This window comes from Cupressus sempervirens, chromosome 1 (assembly GCF_028749045.1).
Source record: "Cupressus sempervirens isolate cs-2001-9-10 chromosome 1, ASM2874904v1, whole genome shotgun sequence".
NCBI classification, from domain to species: Eukaryota; Viridiplantae; Streptophyta; class Pinopsida; order Cupressales; family Cupressaceae; genus Cupressus; species Cupressus sempervirens.
The window spans coordinates 638,020,034-638,035,034 of record NC_143118.1 but is presented as its reverse complement, the minus strand read 5'-3'; positions in this window follow the sequence as shown (position 1 = coordinate 638,035,034).

Below are 15,001 nucleotides of genomic sequence, written 5' to 3'. Positions count from 1 at the left end.
TCAAAGAAAAGTTTAATATCTTGAGCAAAGATCAAAGGCAATAGAGGTGTTCTAATACTAAGCATATATTTATTAAGTATCCTATTTTGAGCAAAAAGGTAGTAGAAAAGGAGATCAGATTGGAGTATGTGAGTACTAAAGATTAGATTGTAGATATCTTTACAAAGTGCTTACCTAAAGATACATTTGAGTTCTTAAGAGTTATGCTTGGAGTTATACCCCTTCCTAGTTTAGATTAGATGATGTAGAGATTGTGCCAAACCAGTAAGCACTATCATCTGACTAGATTGAATGTTGATGTTTTCTCATATAAGAGAGTATCTATGTTGAGTAGAGTGATTTAAGGACTCTTTGTATTTTGTATTGAACAATGTCTCTAGACACTTGAGCTAGTTGAAGACTTGAAAACATAAATTCACATAATGAAGCCTTTGTCATTGATGTCAATGGGGAAGAGAAAGCATGAAAAACATATCCTAAATGTGTATGGGGAAGAGATAGTTATTATAGATTTAGAAAGATTCATGTAAAGTCTCTATAGGGGAGATATGCAGCATGAAGATTTATGAATGCCAAAGGGGAAGATAAGAGTACCATTGAATGGGGAGTAAGCTAAGAACTTGTTTATTAGTGAACAACTTGTGATACCAATCTAAAAGATGTAGAATAGAGAAGTGTTCTAAAGGATTTTAGATTTGATTGATGAAGATGATTTCAAAATATGAGAACAAGTAGTACAATAGCAATAGAGCATTGTTTTGTATTCTTGGAACCTAGATGTTTTTCATCTATATTTCCATCAATACCAAAGCTAGAGATTGTTAGAATGAATGCTGACGGTATTCATTTGTGGCAGTATCTTAAGCATTGGTGAGCATGTAGTAGCATTGACATGTTCCACTCATGATCCTATGTTTGTCATTGATGTCAACATAGTAGTAATTCTATGAAGATTAACTGAGGAGTAGATAGACATCAAGGTCATATGGAAAGAGGTTTAATGTTCTAGTCATGTGTAGGTAATGATATGTTCCACACTATATCCTAATCGTAAGGTTCAATGAACATAAAATGAGTAGAAGATGTATAGAAGATATGCCTAATTCACATCGAATAGTATAGAGACAAAGCACCTAAGAAGCAATTTTTGGTGATTACATTATATCTTCTAACAAAGATATACTTTGGAGATGCATAGTTAGTCAGTAACATATGATAGTTTCATAGTGATGCCAGCAAGTGCACAAGTCTTAGTATCACACATGTGAAATGTTGTATGGATTGTGAGATGATAGTGCTACTATTATTATGAAATAAATAGTTTAGAAAGTGTCAAGGCCAACTCAAAGAATTGTTTTAAAGATACAATATATAGGAAAGATTTTTTCCTTCATTTAAAGTTTGTGTGATCATTAAACTGAATGCAAAGTAATTAAGGAAGTCTAAAAAGGAGTAGAGTATCTAGTGAATGTGAGTAAGTGATACAAGAGATTATTAGTTGAGAAAATGTCAAGACCAACTCAAAGAATTATTTTAAAGATATAGTATAAAGGAAAGATGCTTTCCTTGATTTTAAGTGTGTATGATCATTAAACTAAATGTTAAGTAATTAAGGAAGTTTGAAAAGGAGTAGAGTATCTAGTGAATACGAGTGAGTGATACAAGAGATTATTAGATTTGAAGTTTTTGATTGGGTGTTAAGATCAGATGGAGTAGATGTCTCATTAATAAGACAGAGAAAGAGGAAGGAGTAATACAGTTCAACTCTGTTATTATTTAAGGAATAATATAGAGATCATTTGGATAGTGAGTTCATTAATCTTGCTCCTAAAATTATTTCAAAGGTGCATCCATCTGCCTTCTACAACTCCTAAAAAGGTTGGTACAACTCTTAATAAGGTTGGTATCCCCTAATAAGGATTTAATGTATCCTAACATGGATTGATATAGATTGGACACTTTTCATAAACTCTAATAGAGTCCATCCCCTAACAAGGAATATTTAAATTAGGACACCATTTTTTTAGGTATCATCCCCATTGGGGTTTTCCCTTTGATCAAGGGAAAGGATAACTTTAGTGGCTTCCTGTTGGCATGGTCAAATCACACACACACACACACACACACACACACACACACTCCTCACACTTCCATGTTTTTAAATTATCAACTTCACATTTTATTTATATCTTTTATATTGTCAACTTAGCTCAAATGTAACTTAGAATAATTAATGTTTATCTTCTCAGTTGACTAGAACCAATAGATAAATCAATTGAACTCAATCTACCAAAATAAGAAAATCCTTTGTTAGCTGACCCTACTTGGTAGACACTAACTTAAAAATGATTTTCTTGCGTTAACCAAGTGAAGCTTGGTGAACACTGCATACTTGCAAAGTTCCTTTGGTAACCGAGTGAGCTTAGTACACACTAGTTCTATCCAATATTTCCTTTATTAATCGAGTGAGCTCAGTTGACACTTATCTCTTGTATGTTTTCCTTTAACACTTGAGTAGACTTGGTAGACACTGCCTTCTGAACCAGGAAAACTTTGGATTGCTTCATAGCCATATAAAACTATCTTCAATGATTGAGTGAGCTTAGTATACACTAACTGATAATGATATGATATTTTGTGTTACGTCAAAGATAATACACAATTAATCACTTATATCAAACAAAAATAACTAGATCCATGCAAAGACTGACTCAAGTCACTTGACATGACCTTAGGCCACTTACTCAGAGGGTTAAACACTCTTAACATGGAAGTGCTTCCATTTTAAGATTCTACAATTCCAAAAGAAAATATTATGTTTATGATCAATAATTTTATACTATACTTCAAGCGCTCAAGAAGTAGAGACACTATCTTCCTCCTAAGGAGTCTTTTTTCTATACTAATCATCAAGATTTGAAATATTCGAATATTCATGGAATATTAAACGAAAGAAATTTGAAATGGGTTGAGTTTTTGTAGAATTATACATTTGTTTTGAAACATAGGAGTGGGAAGTCTAATAGTGTTTTGAATGTGCTTAGTAGTAGACAAGTTTTGGAGATAAAAATATATATTGAGGTCATTGGTTTCAAGGAATTAAAGAATTTTTATCTAGATGATCATAATTTTTGTGAGGCTTATGGGTATGTGCAGGATCATGGTGTGCCAAAAAGTGACAATTTGAAAAATATGTAGTTTTGAAATGCCTCAAAGAATTTCAAAATCTATTCCAACTTTTTTCCCACCCATCCTGATACTAAATGAAAACAATTAATACCTTTATAATTCCTACTATATATTTCGATACTAACCTTATATGGTCAACTTTAAAACATCTCGAAAATGTGTTTTTGGCATGTTTTTATGTATTTTTACTTCAAGCATGTAGCTGACGACTTTTTTTTAACCAAAATTTGATGTAATGAAAAGTGTTTCTTAAGAATGTTCTTAGCTTTTCATAAATTTAAGGTTTGTCAAATTATGAGTTGAGTAAGTAATTATTACTTATCTTCTAATGGAGTTAGCTACAAAGTGCTGATTGACATACTGGTTGAAAAATAGCTATAACTTTCAAACCATATAAAATTTGTGAAATCCAAATGATGTGTCACATTCTATGCTTCGACTAGTATAAGAAAAAAAAAAAAAACACTTAATTTTGATTTTTTTTGAACTAGTTAAGGTGGTCAGACACGAGAGTTTTTTAATTCTGAAAATAGTATAGTATAAAATTCATAATTAATTATTTATTTGGAATAAAAATTCCCAAAAATATGTGTCACATCTAGGCATGAGTCTAATTTTCATATTTAAAATTATATTTAAAAATATTATCATTTGATTATGATTAAGGTGGTCAGACATACACCTACTTTTTATTTTCGCACTAAAACTTTTGTAGAATCGCATTAAAATTCAAACTTTTGACCAATCCAATAATTTTCTCTCTAGACAAGGCCTTGTATTTTAGAAACTAGATTCAATTTCCTACAAATTATTTTCTTACAACTTTTTGATATAAAGTCCAGAACCACTCTAAAATTGTGTGTCAAGTTGACATAACCCTGATTTGCTGGTTTTTCATTGCCACTTAAAGCCATAGTTTGGTACACCATGATCCTTCACATACCCTTATATTGTACAAAACCTATTACACATGATAGGACAAAGTGGTTGGATTTTATAATCCAAGATGGTATATTTTTTAATCAATGTCAATTGCACATTCTTATAATTTCCATGAGATATAATCTATTCAATAAGAAGGATTATAGAGGATTGGATGGATACTTTCATAGGGATAAAACCATTGCTTTATTTCTTATGTTTGTGTAGAGTTATAGAGTATGTTTGATGGAAAAAGAAGTAACAAAATAATTTTTTGTATTAGCCACCACTTGTAGTAGAGAAGTCGTGGGAGGATGTCATCATGGATTTTGTTCATGGTTCACCAAGCACATAGCGAGAGCATGATTCCATATTTATTGTCGTTGATGATTTTTGTTAAAATGACACATTGCATTCCCTGCAAGAAGACTAGAGATATTATTTATGTGGGGGAGTTGTTTTTCAAAGAACTAGTGAGACTACATGATTTGACAAAGAGAATTTTTTTTTATCAAGATAACAAGTTTGTACATTATTTCAAGCATACATTATGAAATAAATTGAATACATATTTGAAATTTAGTTTATTACAACATTAATAGATTGATGGAGAAATAAATTTTATGAATTAGAGTTTGGGAAATTTGTTGAGATGCCTACTTGAAGATAAGCCAAAAGTTCATATCTAATTTTAACACAAGTAGAATTTACATGTAATAATTTCTGTATAGGAGTATTGATAAATCACAATTCTAAATTATATATGGGAGCAATCCCAAAAATGCTTCAAAATTGATGTAGTTGATAAATGATAAATAATTAGTGTTGGAAGTGGAAGATTTTGTTGAACATTTGAAGAACATCCATGAGGAGTTTAAGAAGCATATTTTAAAGATGAATACATAGTACAAAGCTAAAGTAGGTGTGAAAATAAGGTATAAGGAATTATAGTTTGGATATGAAGTCATAGTTCATTTGTGAAAGGTGCATTTTCTAGTGGGTACATATAATAAGCTAAAAGTGAAGAATTTTGGACTGTGCAGGTTAGTGAAGAGCCATGATTCTAAAAACGCCCATGAAGTAGAGTTTCTCATTGAATTGAATATTTCATTAGTATTATGAAGGAGGTGATGAAGATGGAATTGCAAAAGCATAGTGAAGTATTCTAGGAGCTAGTTTGATTACAAAGGAGATAGAGGAGATACTAGATAGTTGTTTTGGAAAACTTACAAGGAACAAAACTTATGAAGAAAAAATGATCAAAAGGAAAGGGGGTTTGTAGAAGATTCATCATGGCTAGTAAGGGAGAAGCTTAATAGTCTTGGTTTTTGATGCAGGAGCATCCAGGGTTGCCTTGTTATCCTGCTTTCTTTTTGCTTCTTTTGTAGTTGGTGCCGAGTTCAGGTTTTGAGTTATTGTAGCACTCTTTAGGTGCCAAGTTACTATAGCACTCTTCAGGTGCCGAGCTCTTGTTGCACTCTTCAGGTGCTGAGTTATTGTAGCACTCTTCAGGTGCTGAGTTATTGTAGCACTCTTTAGGTGCCGAGTTCCTGTCGCACTCTTCAGGTGCCAAGTTCCTATTGTACTCTTTAGGTGCCGAGTTACTATAGCTCTCTCTAAGTGTCGAGTTCTTGTCACACTCTTCAGGTGCCAAGTTACTGTAGCACCCTTCAAGTGTTGAGTTACCCAGTGTATGCTGAGTGCCAGTATTTGGATGTGATTTTTGCGAGCTGACTTGCAAGATTTATTTCATTCGCAACATTTATGTTAAGATCTTTTCTTGGGATGAGTCCAGACCATTGTTGGGTCGACCCTCCTCTTATGTAATGTTCTAGAATGTTTTGTAAGCCGTTTTGGCAACTATAAATAGAGATTTTAGGTTTAGAGATAACTAAGTTCTAGAAAAAGAAAAAAAGGTTTTGAGGGAGCAAAACTGAAAGTGCAAATTTTCTGTTGGATCTTTGAATGTGAATACATTGCAATTGGCTGTAACCCAGAAGGCCTTAGAGCTGGGCATGTATGAAGATATTTTGATGTATCAATAGAAGTAATTCCCTCTTCCCCTCTTTTCGTTGTTGTTGACTTGTGTTTTCTTCCTTTTTGTTTACTCTTGCAGGGTGGTTTGGATAGCTAGGTGAGCCTTTGGCCCTAATTATTCCTTTTTCCTGCGTCAGTTGGTACAAAAGCTTGAGGTTCACCCTTGTAGAGATTGGATCGTGTAGAACCCTAATTTGGATTTGGTTATAGGCTGGCAGATCTATGGATTTGACCTATAACTTGCAGAGGGTTACAATCATGTGAGAACTTGATTTGTAAAGATGGTTTGTGGTAGAGAAAATGATATTGATAATGCTATATTGGATCAGTTGGGACAAATTGCAGCTAGATTAGATGTTGTGGAGATAGCCCAGAGGAGAGGAGCACATCTTGATGATGAAAGTGATGATGAAGCAGTAGCACCACACCATAATCCAAAACCTGAAGAAGACCAAGATGAAGCAAGATTGTTGAGAGTATTGTCAAGAGCGAATTCAAATCTTCTGTACAAGTTGTTCCTTAAATGGAAAATTGGACACCAATGTTGTGCTGGATTAGATCTCTGATATGGAGAAGTTCTTTGAGTATGAAAACACTCCTGATAATAGAAAGGTGAAGGATGCAGTCACTAGGTTGAAAGGTCATGCATCATTATGGTGGGAACACTTGCAAACTGATAGACAAAGGAGAGGAAAGGAGAAGATCAAAACTTGGCTAAAGATGGTGAACAAGGTAAAGACCAAATTCCTTCCTGCTGATTACCAAGTTAGCTTGTTGAGAAAGATGTAAAATTTGAAAGAAAAAGACATGACTTTGAAAGAGTATACTGAGGAATTCTATGGACTGGACATCAGATCTGGACATGTGGATGATGATGTTGAGAAAATTGCAAGGTACATTAATGGATTGAGATCTTGAATACAAGATGAAATAAGTTTTGTGAAGCTAGAAAGTGTAGAAGAAGCATATCAATATGCCTTGAAAGCTGAGGAGATCTTGACAAAGAAACATGAACAAAGACAGAGAGGTAGAGGTGGTTGATTCCAGAGAGGTAGAGGTAGATCTTATGGAGAAAGTAGTAGATTTGAAAGTTCTGTGCAGGATAAAGGCAAATCTAAATGGAAGAATGATGACAAAGGGAAGAGTGAATGGAAAATTGGAAATTCTTACCGAGTAGGCACTAATTTTTATCAAGGAAGAGGTAATTCTTATTGTAGAGGTCAATTTCATGGTAATTGTTTTAGATGTGGCAAAGAAGGGCATAGATCCTTTGAATGTAGATCTTCTGAAGGTGGGAAGAATAATAGAAATGTTGTGATTCAAGAAGATGACAAGGGTTCACTAAGTGGACCTGAGGTTGGAGAAAATTTGATGGTGAGAAGAACCTTATGCAATAAGGGTAGTGATGAGGAACCTATTTTAAGGAGAAGTCTTTTCAAGACAAGACGTAAGATGGCTAGAAAATGCTATAAAGTGATCATTGACAGTAGGAGTTCTACAAATCTGGCATCAGAAGAGCTGGTTACAAAGTTGCAGTTGCAAAGGCTGAAACATCCCAAACCTTATCATGTTTCATGGATCAAAGATGAGCATAAGATATTGGTAAGTGAGCAATGCCTAGTGAAGTTCAAAATTGGACATTACTTTGATGAAGTTTTGTATGATATTATGCCCATGGATTGTTGTCATATTTTGTAGGGTAGACGTTGGCAATATGATAGATATGTTGTACATGATGGCAAATTGAATCAATATACTCTTTGGGTAAATGGGAAGAAAAAAACATTGTTTCCTTTGTTTGAAGTTCCAAATGAGGTTAATTGTACTGCTATAAAAATTTCCATGGTCAATGGGAAACAATTTGAAAAAGAAGTGAAAAAGAATCAAGTTTGTTCTGCTATAATTCCAAGAATATTGACCAAGTGCTAGGAGAAATTGCAGAGTTGTTGAATGAGTATAAAGACATTATTGCTAAAGATATTCCTAATGGTTTACCTCCTGTAAGAAGTATAATTCATTGTATGGATTTGATTCCTGGAGCTAGTTTGCCAAACAAAGCACCATATAGATTGACACCTACAAAGAATGAAGAACTTAACAGGAAAGTGCATGAACTATTGCAGAAAGGTTTGATCAGAGAAAGCTTGAGTCCATGTGTTGTACCTGTTGTATTAGCACCTAAAAAGAATTGAGAATGGAGAATTTGTACTGATTCCAGAGCCATTAACAAGATAATAGTGAAATATAGGTTTCCTATGCCAAGAATGGATGACATAATGGATTGTTTGAGTGGAGCAAAGTATTTTACCAAGATTAATTTGAAGAGTGGCTATCATCATATCAGAATCAGAGAAGGTGATGAATGGAAGACTTCTTTCAAGACAAAAGATGGTTTGTATGAATGGTTGGTTATGCCTTTTGGTCTGACTAATGCACCTAGTACTTTCATGAGGTTGATGAATGAAGTTCTGAAAAGATTCTTGTGTAAGTTTGTGATCATTTATTTGGATGATATTCTGCTATTTAGCAAGACTAAGGAAGAACATCTTGAGCATATTGGGCAAGTATTGCAGAGGTTGAAAGAGGAAAAGTTGATGATTAATCTGAAAAAGTATTCTTTTATGCAAGAGGAGATTGTGCATTTGGGATTTGTGATTTCAGCTAATGGTTTGAATATGGATCCTAAAAAGGTTAAAGCAATTTTGGAATGGCCTACACCTGAGAATGTAAGTGAGGTAAGATAATTTCATGGTTTGGCTAGTTTTTATAAAAAGTTTATAAAGAATTTTAGTACTATTTGTAATGCTATGACTAAAAAAATGAGGGGAGATAAAAAGGAATTCAAATGGACACATGGAGCTGATAAGAGTTTTGAGACTTTGAAACAAAAGGTTGCTAAATTACCTGTATTGGCTTTACCTGATTTCAACAAAGTATTTCAAGTTGAATGTGATGCAAGTGGTACTGCAATAGGAGCTTTATTAAGTCAAGAAGGTAAGCCTATTGCTTTCTTTAGTGAAAAGTTGAATGATGCTAAAAGAAAATATTATGTGTATGATCAAGAGTTTTATGCTACTGTTCAAGCATTGAAGAAATGAAGACATTATTTGATGCTTAAGGAGTTTGTGTTGTATACTGATCATAAAGCTTTACAATATTTGGGAAGTCAACATAAATTGAATCAAAGACATATGAAGTGGGTTGAGTATTTGGAAAGTTTTACATTTGTAATCAAACATAAGAGTGGAGTTACTAAAAAAATTTCTGATGCATTGAGTAGAAGACGTTCTTTGTTGACTTAAATGAAGGTTGAAGTTCTTGGTTTTGATGAGATCAAAGAGTTATATGATGCTGATCCTAATTTTTCTAAGGTGTGGAGAGAGTGGAGAGCACCGAATCTGACAGCTCACATAAGTAAGTATGATGAGTATTTTATTCAAGAAGGTATGTTGCTCAAAGGCATTCAGTTGTGTATTCCTAGAAGTCCTACAAGGTTGAATTTGATTAAGGAAAAGCATAGTGGTGGATTAGCTGGAGATTTTAGAATTGATAAGACATTGAGTTTGCTGAAAGAGAATTATTATTGGGCACAAATGTATAAGGATGTTCAGAAATTTGTAAAGATTTGTGGGGTTTGTCAAGTTGCAAAGGGAGTGAGTCAAAATACGGGTTTGTATACACCTATTACTGTTCCTGAGAAACCTTGGACTGATATTAGTATGGATTTTGTTCTTGGATTGTGAGATTGCATGGATTACCAAGAAGCATTATTTTAGATAGAGACAGTTAGTTTGTTGGTTATTTTTGGAAGACATTGTGGAAGAAGATGGGTACTGAATTCAAGTTTAGTTCTACATTCCATCAACAAATAGATGGACAGACAGAGGTTGTGAATAGAAGCTTGGGTAATTTGTTGAGATGTTTAGTTGGGAATAAACCAAGTAATTGGGAGATGGTATTGGAAAAAGCTAAATTTGCATATATTAATTCTGTGAATAGGAGTACAGGGAAGACACCTTTTGAGATCATTACTAGAATGCATCCTAGAGGTATATTAGATTTGAGAGATGTTGTTGAAGGAAAGAAAAGCATTGCGGGAGAAGAATTTTTTGATTTTATGGAGTCGTTGCATAAAGAAGTGAAGTTGAGGTTGGAACAAAGTAATCATAAGTATAAGGAGAATGTTGATCAGTCTAGAAGACACCATGATTTTCAAGTTGGTGATGAGGTGATGGTTCATCTAAAGAAAGGAAGATTCCCAGTTGGAACATATAGCAAGTTGAAGATGAAGAAATTTTGACCTTATAAGATCATGAAGAAGTTTGACAGTGGTAATGCTTATGAAGTTGAGTTACCTGATGACATGGATATATCTCCTATATTTAACATTGGTGATTTGTATAAGTATCATGAGTCAGAGGATGAAGTCGTTATACCAGATAATTATCCTAAGAAATAGATTGAGGAAGTTGAACAGATATTGGATAAAAGAGTTAGTAAGAGTACAAGAGGAAAAGATTACTATGAATATTTGGTGAAGTGGAAGAACGAACCTATTGAAGATGCTTCATGGATTTCTCAATTTGAGTTGGATTCAGCTCAGGTTGGGACATCTCAATAATTCAAGAGAATCATTTCTTCCAACCCCAATTGTCTGATGCAGGAGCATACTGGGTTGCCTTGTTATCCTGCTCTTTTTTTGCTTCTTTTGCAGTTGGTGCCAAGTTCAGGTGTCGAGTTACTGTAGCACTCTTCACGTGCTGAGCTCCTATCACACTCTTCAGGTGCCAAATTACTGTAGCACTCTTTAGGTGCCGAGCTCCTATTGCACTCTTCAGGTGCCAAGTTACTGTAGCACTCTTCAAGTGCCAAGTTATTGTAGCACTCTTCAGGTGCCCAATTATTGTAGCACTCTTCAGGTGCCAAGTTCCTGTCACACTCTTCAGGTGCCAAGTTCTTGTTGCACTCTTTAGGTGTCGAGTTACTATAGCACTCTTCAGGTACCAAGTTCCTGTCACAGTCTTTAGGTGCCGAGTTACTATAGCACTCTTCAAGTGTGAGTTATCCAGTGTATGCCGAGTGCGAGTATTTGGACGTGATTTTTGCGAGCTGACTTGTAGGATTTATTTCATTCGTAACTTTTTTGTTAAGATCTTTTCTTGGGATGAGTCCAGAACATTGTTGGGTCGGCCCTCCTCTTATGTAATGTTCTAGAATGTTCTGTAAGCCGTTTTGGCATGTATAAATAGAGAGTTTAGGCTTAGAGCTAAGTAAGTTTTAGAAAAAAAAAAGTTTTTAGGGAGAAAAATTTTAAGTGTGAAGTTTCTATTGGATCTTTGAATGTGAATGTATTGTAATTGGTCATAACCCAAAAGGCCTCACAGTTGGGCATGTATGAAGATATTTTGATGAATCAATAGAAGTATTTCCCTCTTCCCCTCTTTTGGTTGCTGCCCACTTGTGTTTGCTTCCTTTGTGTTTACTCTTGTAGGGTGGTTTGGATAGTTGGGTGAGCCTTTGGCCCTAGTTATTCCTTTTGCCTGCGTCAGTTTTCCTCTAAACACATGAGTTTTGATGGGGTCACTTCTTAAATTACCTCAAGTGTGTGATGCATCCTACATATAAGAAAAATCTTGCATCACCCACAAATATTTTCTTTTTGTTTATTGTATAAGGGTTGTCTCAATGTAGTGATGGGTAGGTGCAAGATCATGGTCAACCAAACTATGTTCTTAAGTGGCAATGAAAAATCAACAAATCATGGTTATGTCAACTTGACATCCAATTTTGAAGTTATTATGAACATTGTATTAAAAATATATGATGAACTAATATGTAAAAAATTGAATTTTGCTTTTGAACTAATAGGCCTTATTTGAAGAAAACTAAAATTGATTAGTAAAAAAATTGAATTTGAATGCAATAGTACAAAATTTTTAGAACAAAAATAAGAAGTAGGTGTATGTTTGACCACCTTAATCAAAATAAATGATAATAATTTTAAATAAGATTATAGATATAAGAATTAGATTCATGCCCAAATGTGACACATATTTTTGTGTATTTTAATTCCAAATAAATAATTAATTAAAAATTTTCTACTATAGTATTTCTGGAATTAAAAAATATTGTATCTAACCACCTTAACTAATTCAAAACTCTATAAAAATTAATTTTTATTTTATTTTTCCTTATAGTAGACGAAGTATAGAATGTGATGCATCTTTTGGATTTACAAAATGTTATACCATTTAAATGTTATATTTATTTTTCAATTAGTGTGTTAATGAAGAATTCAAATATAACTTCATTGAGTAATATTTAATTACTAAACTCATAATTTGAGAGATGTTACATTAATTCAAATATAAGAACATTCTTAAGAAACTATTTTTGTTTCATCAAATTTGGGCCAAAAAAATGTCATACGATACATGTTTGAACTTAAAAACATACAAGAATAGGCAAAAAACACATTTTGGGACATTTTTTAAGTTCACCATGTAGGATTGGTATCCAAAGAAATATTATGCCTTATAAAGATATTAATATTTTTGTTTGATTTTAGGATGAGTGAGAAAAAAAGTCAAAATAGATTTTAAAATAATTTGAAGCATTTTAGAGCTATATATTTTTTAAATCACTACTTTTTGGCACACCATGATTGTACACATACCTATTTGTTGTCTATTAAGGCTTACTACTTAGTAAGTTAGTCATATGAGCTTGGCATGCCCTAATTTATGAGATGGATGTTCATCTTTGTTCTATCAGCCAATCAGTTGTTTTTCAGTTCTATATCATGAGTATTTGTGAGTTTATTGTACATTTTTTGTATGCAATTTTTCTATAAAAAAATTCAAGCTTAATTTTGAAGACCTTAGAAGCTCTAGATGGGCTCCAAAATGGGATTAGTAAGAGCTTGCATGAGTGAGACCCTATAGATTAGAAGTTGTGAATTCTTAAAAAGGGTTATAATAGCCAATCAAAGCAATGGTTCAATGGTTATGGCATTCTAAAGTTTGGCTAACAAAAGTATCCAAAATAAGTGTCAAAGCTGTCTCAAACCAACTCTATATGTAATTTTAGGGTTGGTCTCAAGAGTTTAGTTTGGGTGTCTATAAACTTACTAACTAGTGTAAAAACGCATACACAAGGAATGCATTTACATTTTCTATGACAAATCTAAGGTGATAGTTCATAGCTCTCTGTTGCTAATTATTATAGGAAAGGAGCCCATGTGGTTTTGCATATTGTATTTCAACATTGTGTAATTCTACATTTGTGGCAATTATATGAAGCCCATATTTTCTTTTCACCAATTATTATTTCATTGTTTCTATTGTTTGTTTGTGGTATTAATGGAAGCACCCTTCATCAATCATAACCGTTATGACTCTTGTAGAAAATTGGTGGAGCCCATCTTACATACTATGGCCAAAGACGTAAATATTTTTTTAGAAAAAGACCCACAAAAAAATCAATCCAAGAATATTTCCTTCTAAAAAATAATGTGGATAAAACCTATGAAATAAAATGTGATATAGATAATAAATGTGAGAATAGAGATATTAAGAATTACCATGAGGTAAACTTTATATACAATACTAAAGATTTGTTTCCAAAATTTCTAATAAACAAAGGTAGGGAAATATTACGGTTTCTAAATGAATATCATTTAATGACATGAGATATTTGAAACACAAGTACAAGATATCAAGCAAACATAATGCTTTCTCTACCAATATAATGAAATACAACTTAACTGAGAAGTATTATTATATAGTAATGATAAATAATGAAAAAATAGTTGATTGGTAATAGTTTTTTCAGAAAGTGCACATTATTTCATGACCAGACTCGAGTATTTGACAATGGAAAATATTGATATTTATTTTAGTGCCTGAGAGAACCTGATTTGGATATTTAGTCTAATTTTGCAATGACAACTAAGATCTCTTTATGCTTACAAGGAGCATGTGTCCACAAGAAAGAGTCACTGTTGGAACACTAATTTTTTGAAAAATTAAGAGTTCTAGATCCAAGACATTAAAGGGAATTTCTCTCTATGATCATATGTATCATGTACGGTCAAGCACTTCATCACACTTCGAGTCTCTAGAAATTCATTTTGATGCATATTGAAACTGACCAATTCTATAGTATGTATATATTTGTAGATGTACAATCATTTCAAGTACACATTTTCGACCATAATTTCTTTGTACTAAAATACTCCTATGTCACTTTGATTATTATATCGTATTCTATGCATATTCAAATTATTTCATCCAAATTTGAAGACTACCATGATGTCTTTTCATAATTTTTTACCAAGGTATTTCATATGAAATTTCTTTAAAAAGTGGTCATCTTCAAACATTAATATCTTCTTAAAAGTGGTCATCTTTAGACATTAATATCTTGTTATCGGTAATCCCTACTGATAAATTTATCAGAGATAAATTTGAGAGAATTAGATATAAATATAGTATATATAAATGAAAAGATAATGGAACCTGGATTCTCCCAGTTCTATGAAGACATTAATCTTATTCATCTCAGCAAATGACAAATAGAGAAAAGTGCACAACATACAGATGTGCAAGAAAAGATTGGAAGAGCTTTGATACTTATAAAAATTATATTTTGCAATTAGCATAAACTATCAGGCAAAGACCAAATGCATATTTAAATTAATTTATGATAGAGAGATTGATTATAAATTGATATCAGTGAAGGTAGAAATCATAGTTCTTAATACTTTTATCAATAAAGAAATCCCCAAATAAAATTCATGTGCAAACTATTAAGGTAGTTTTTTTGAAGCTGAATATGAGTATAAAATTGTGAT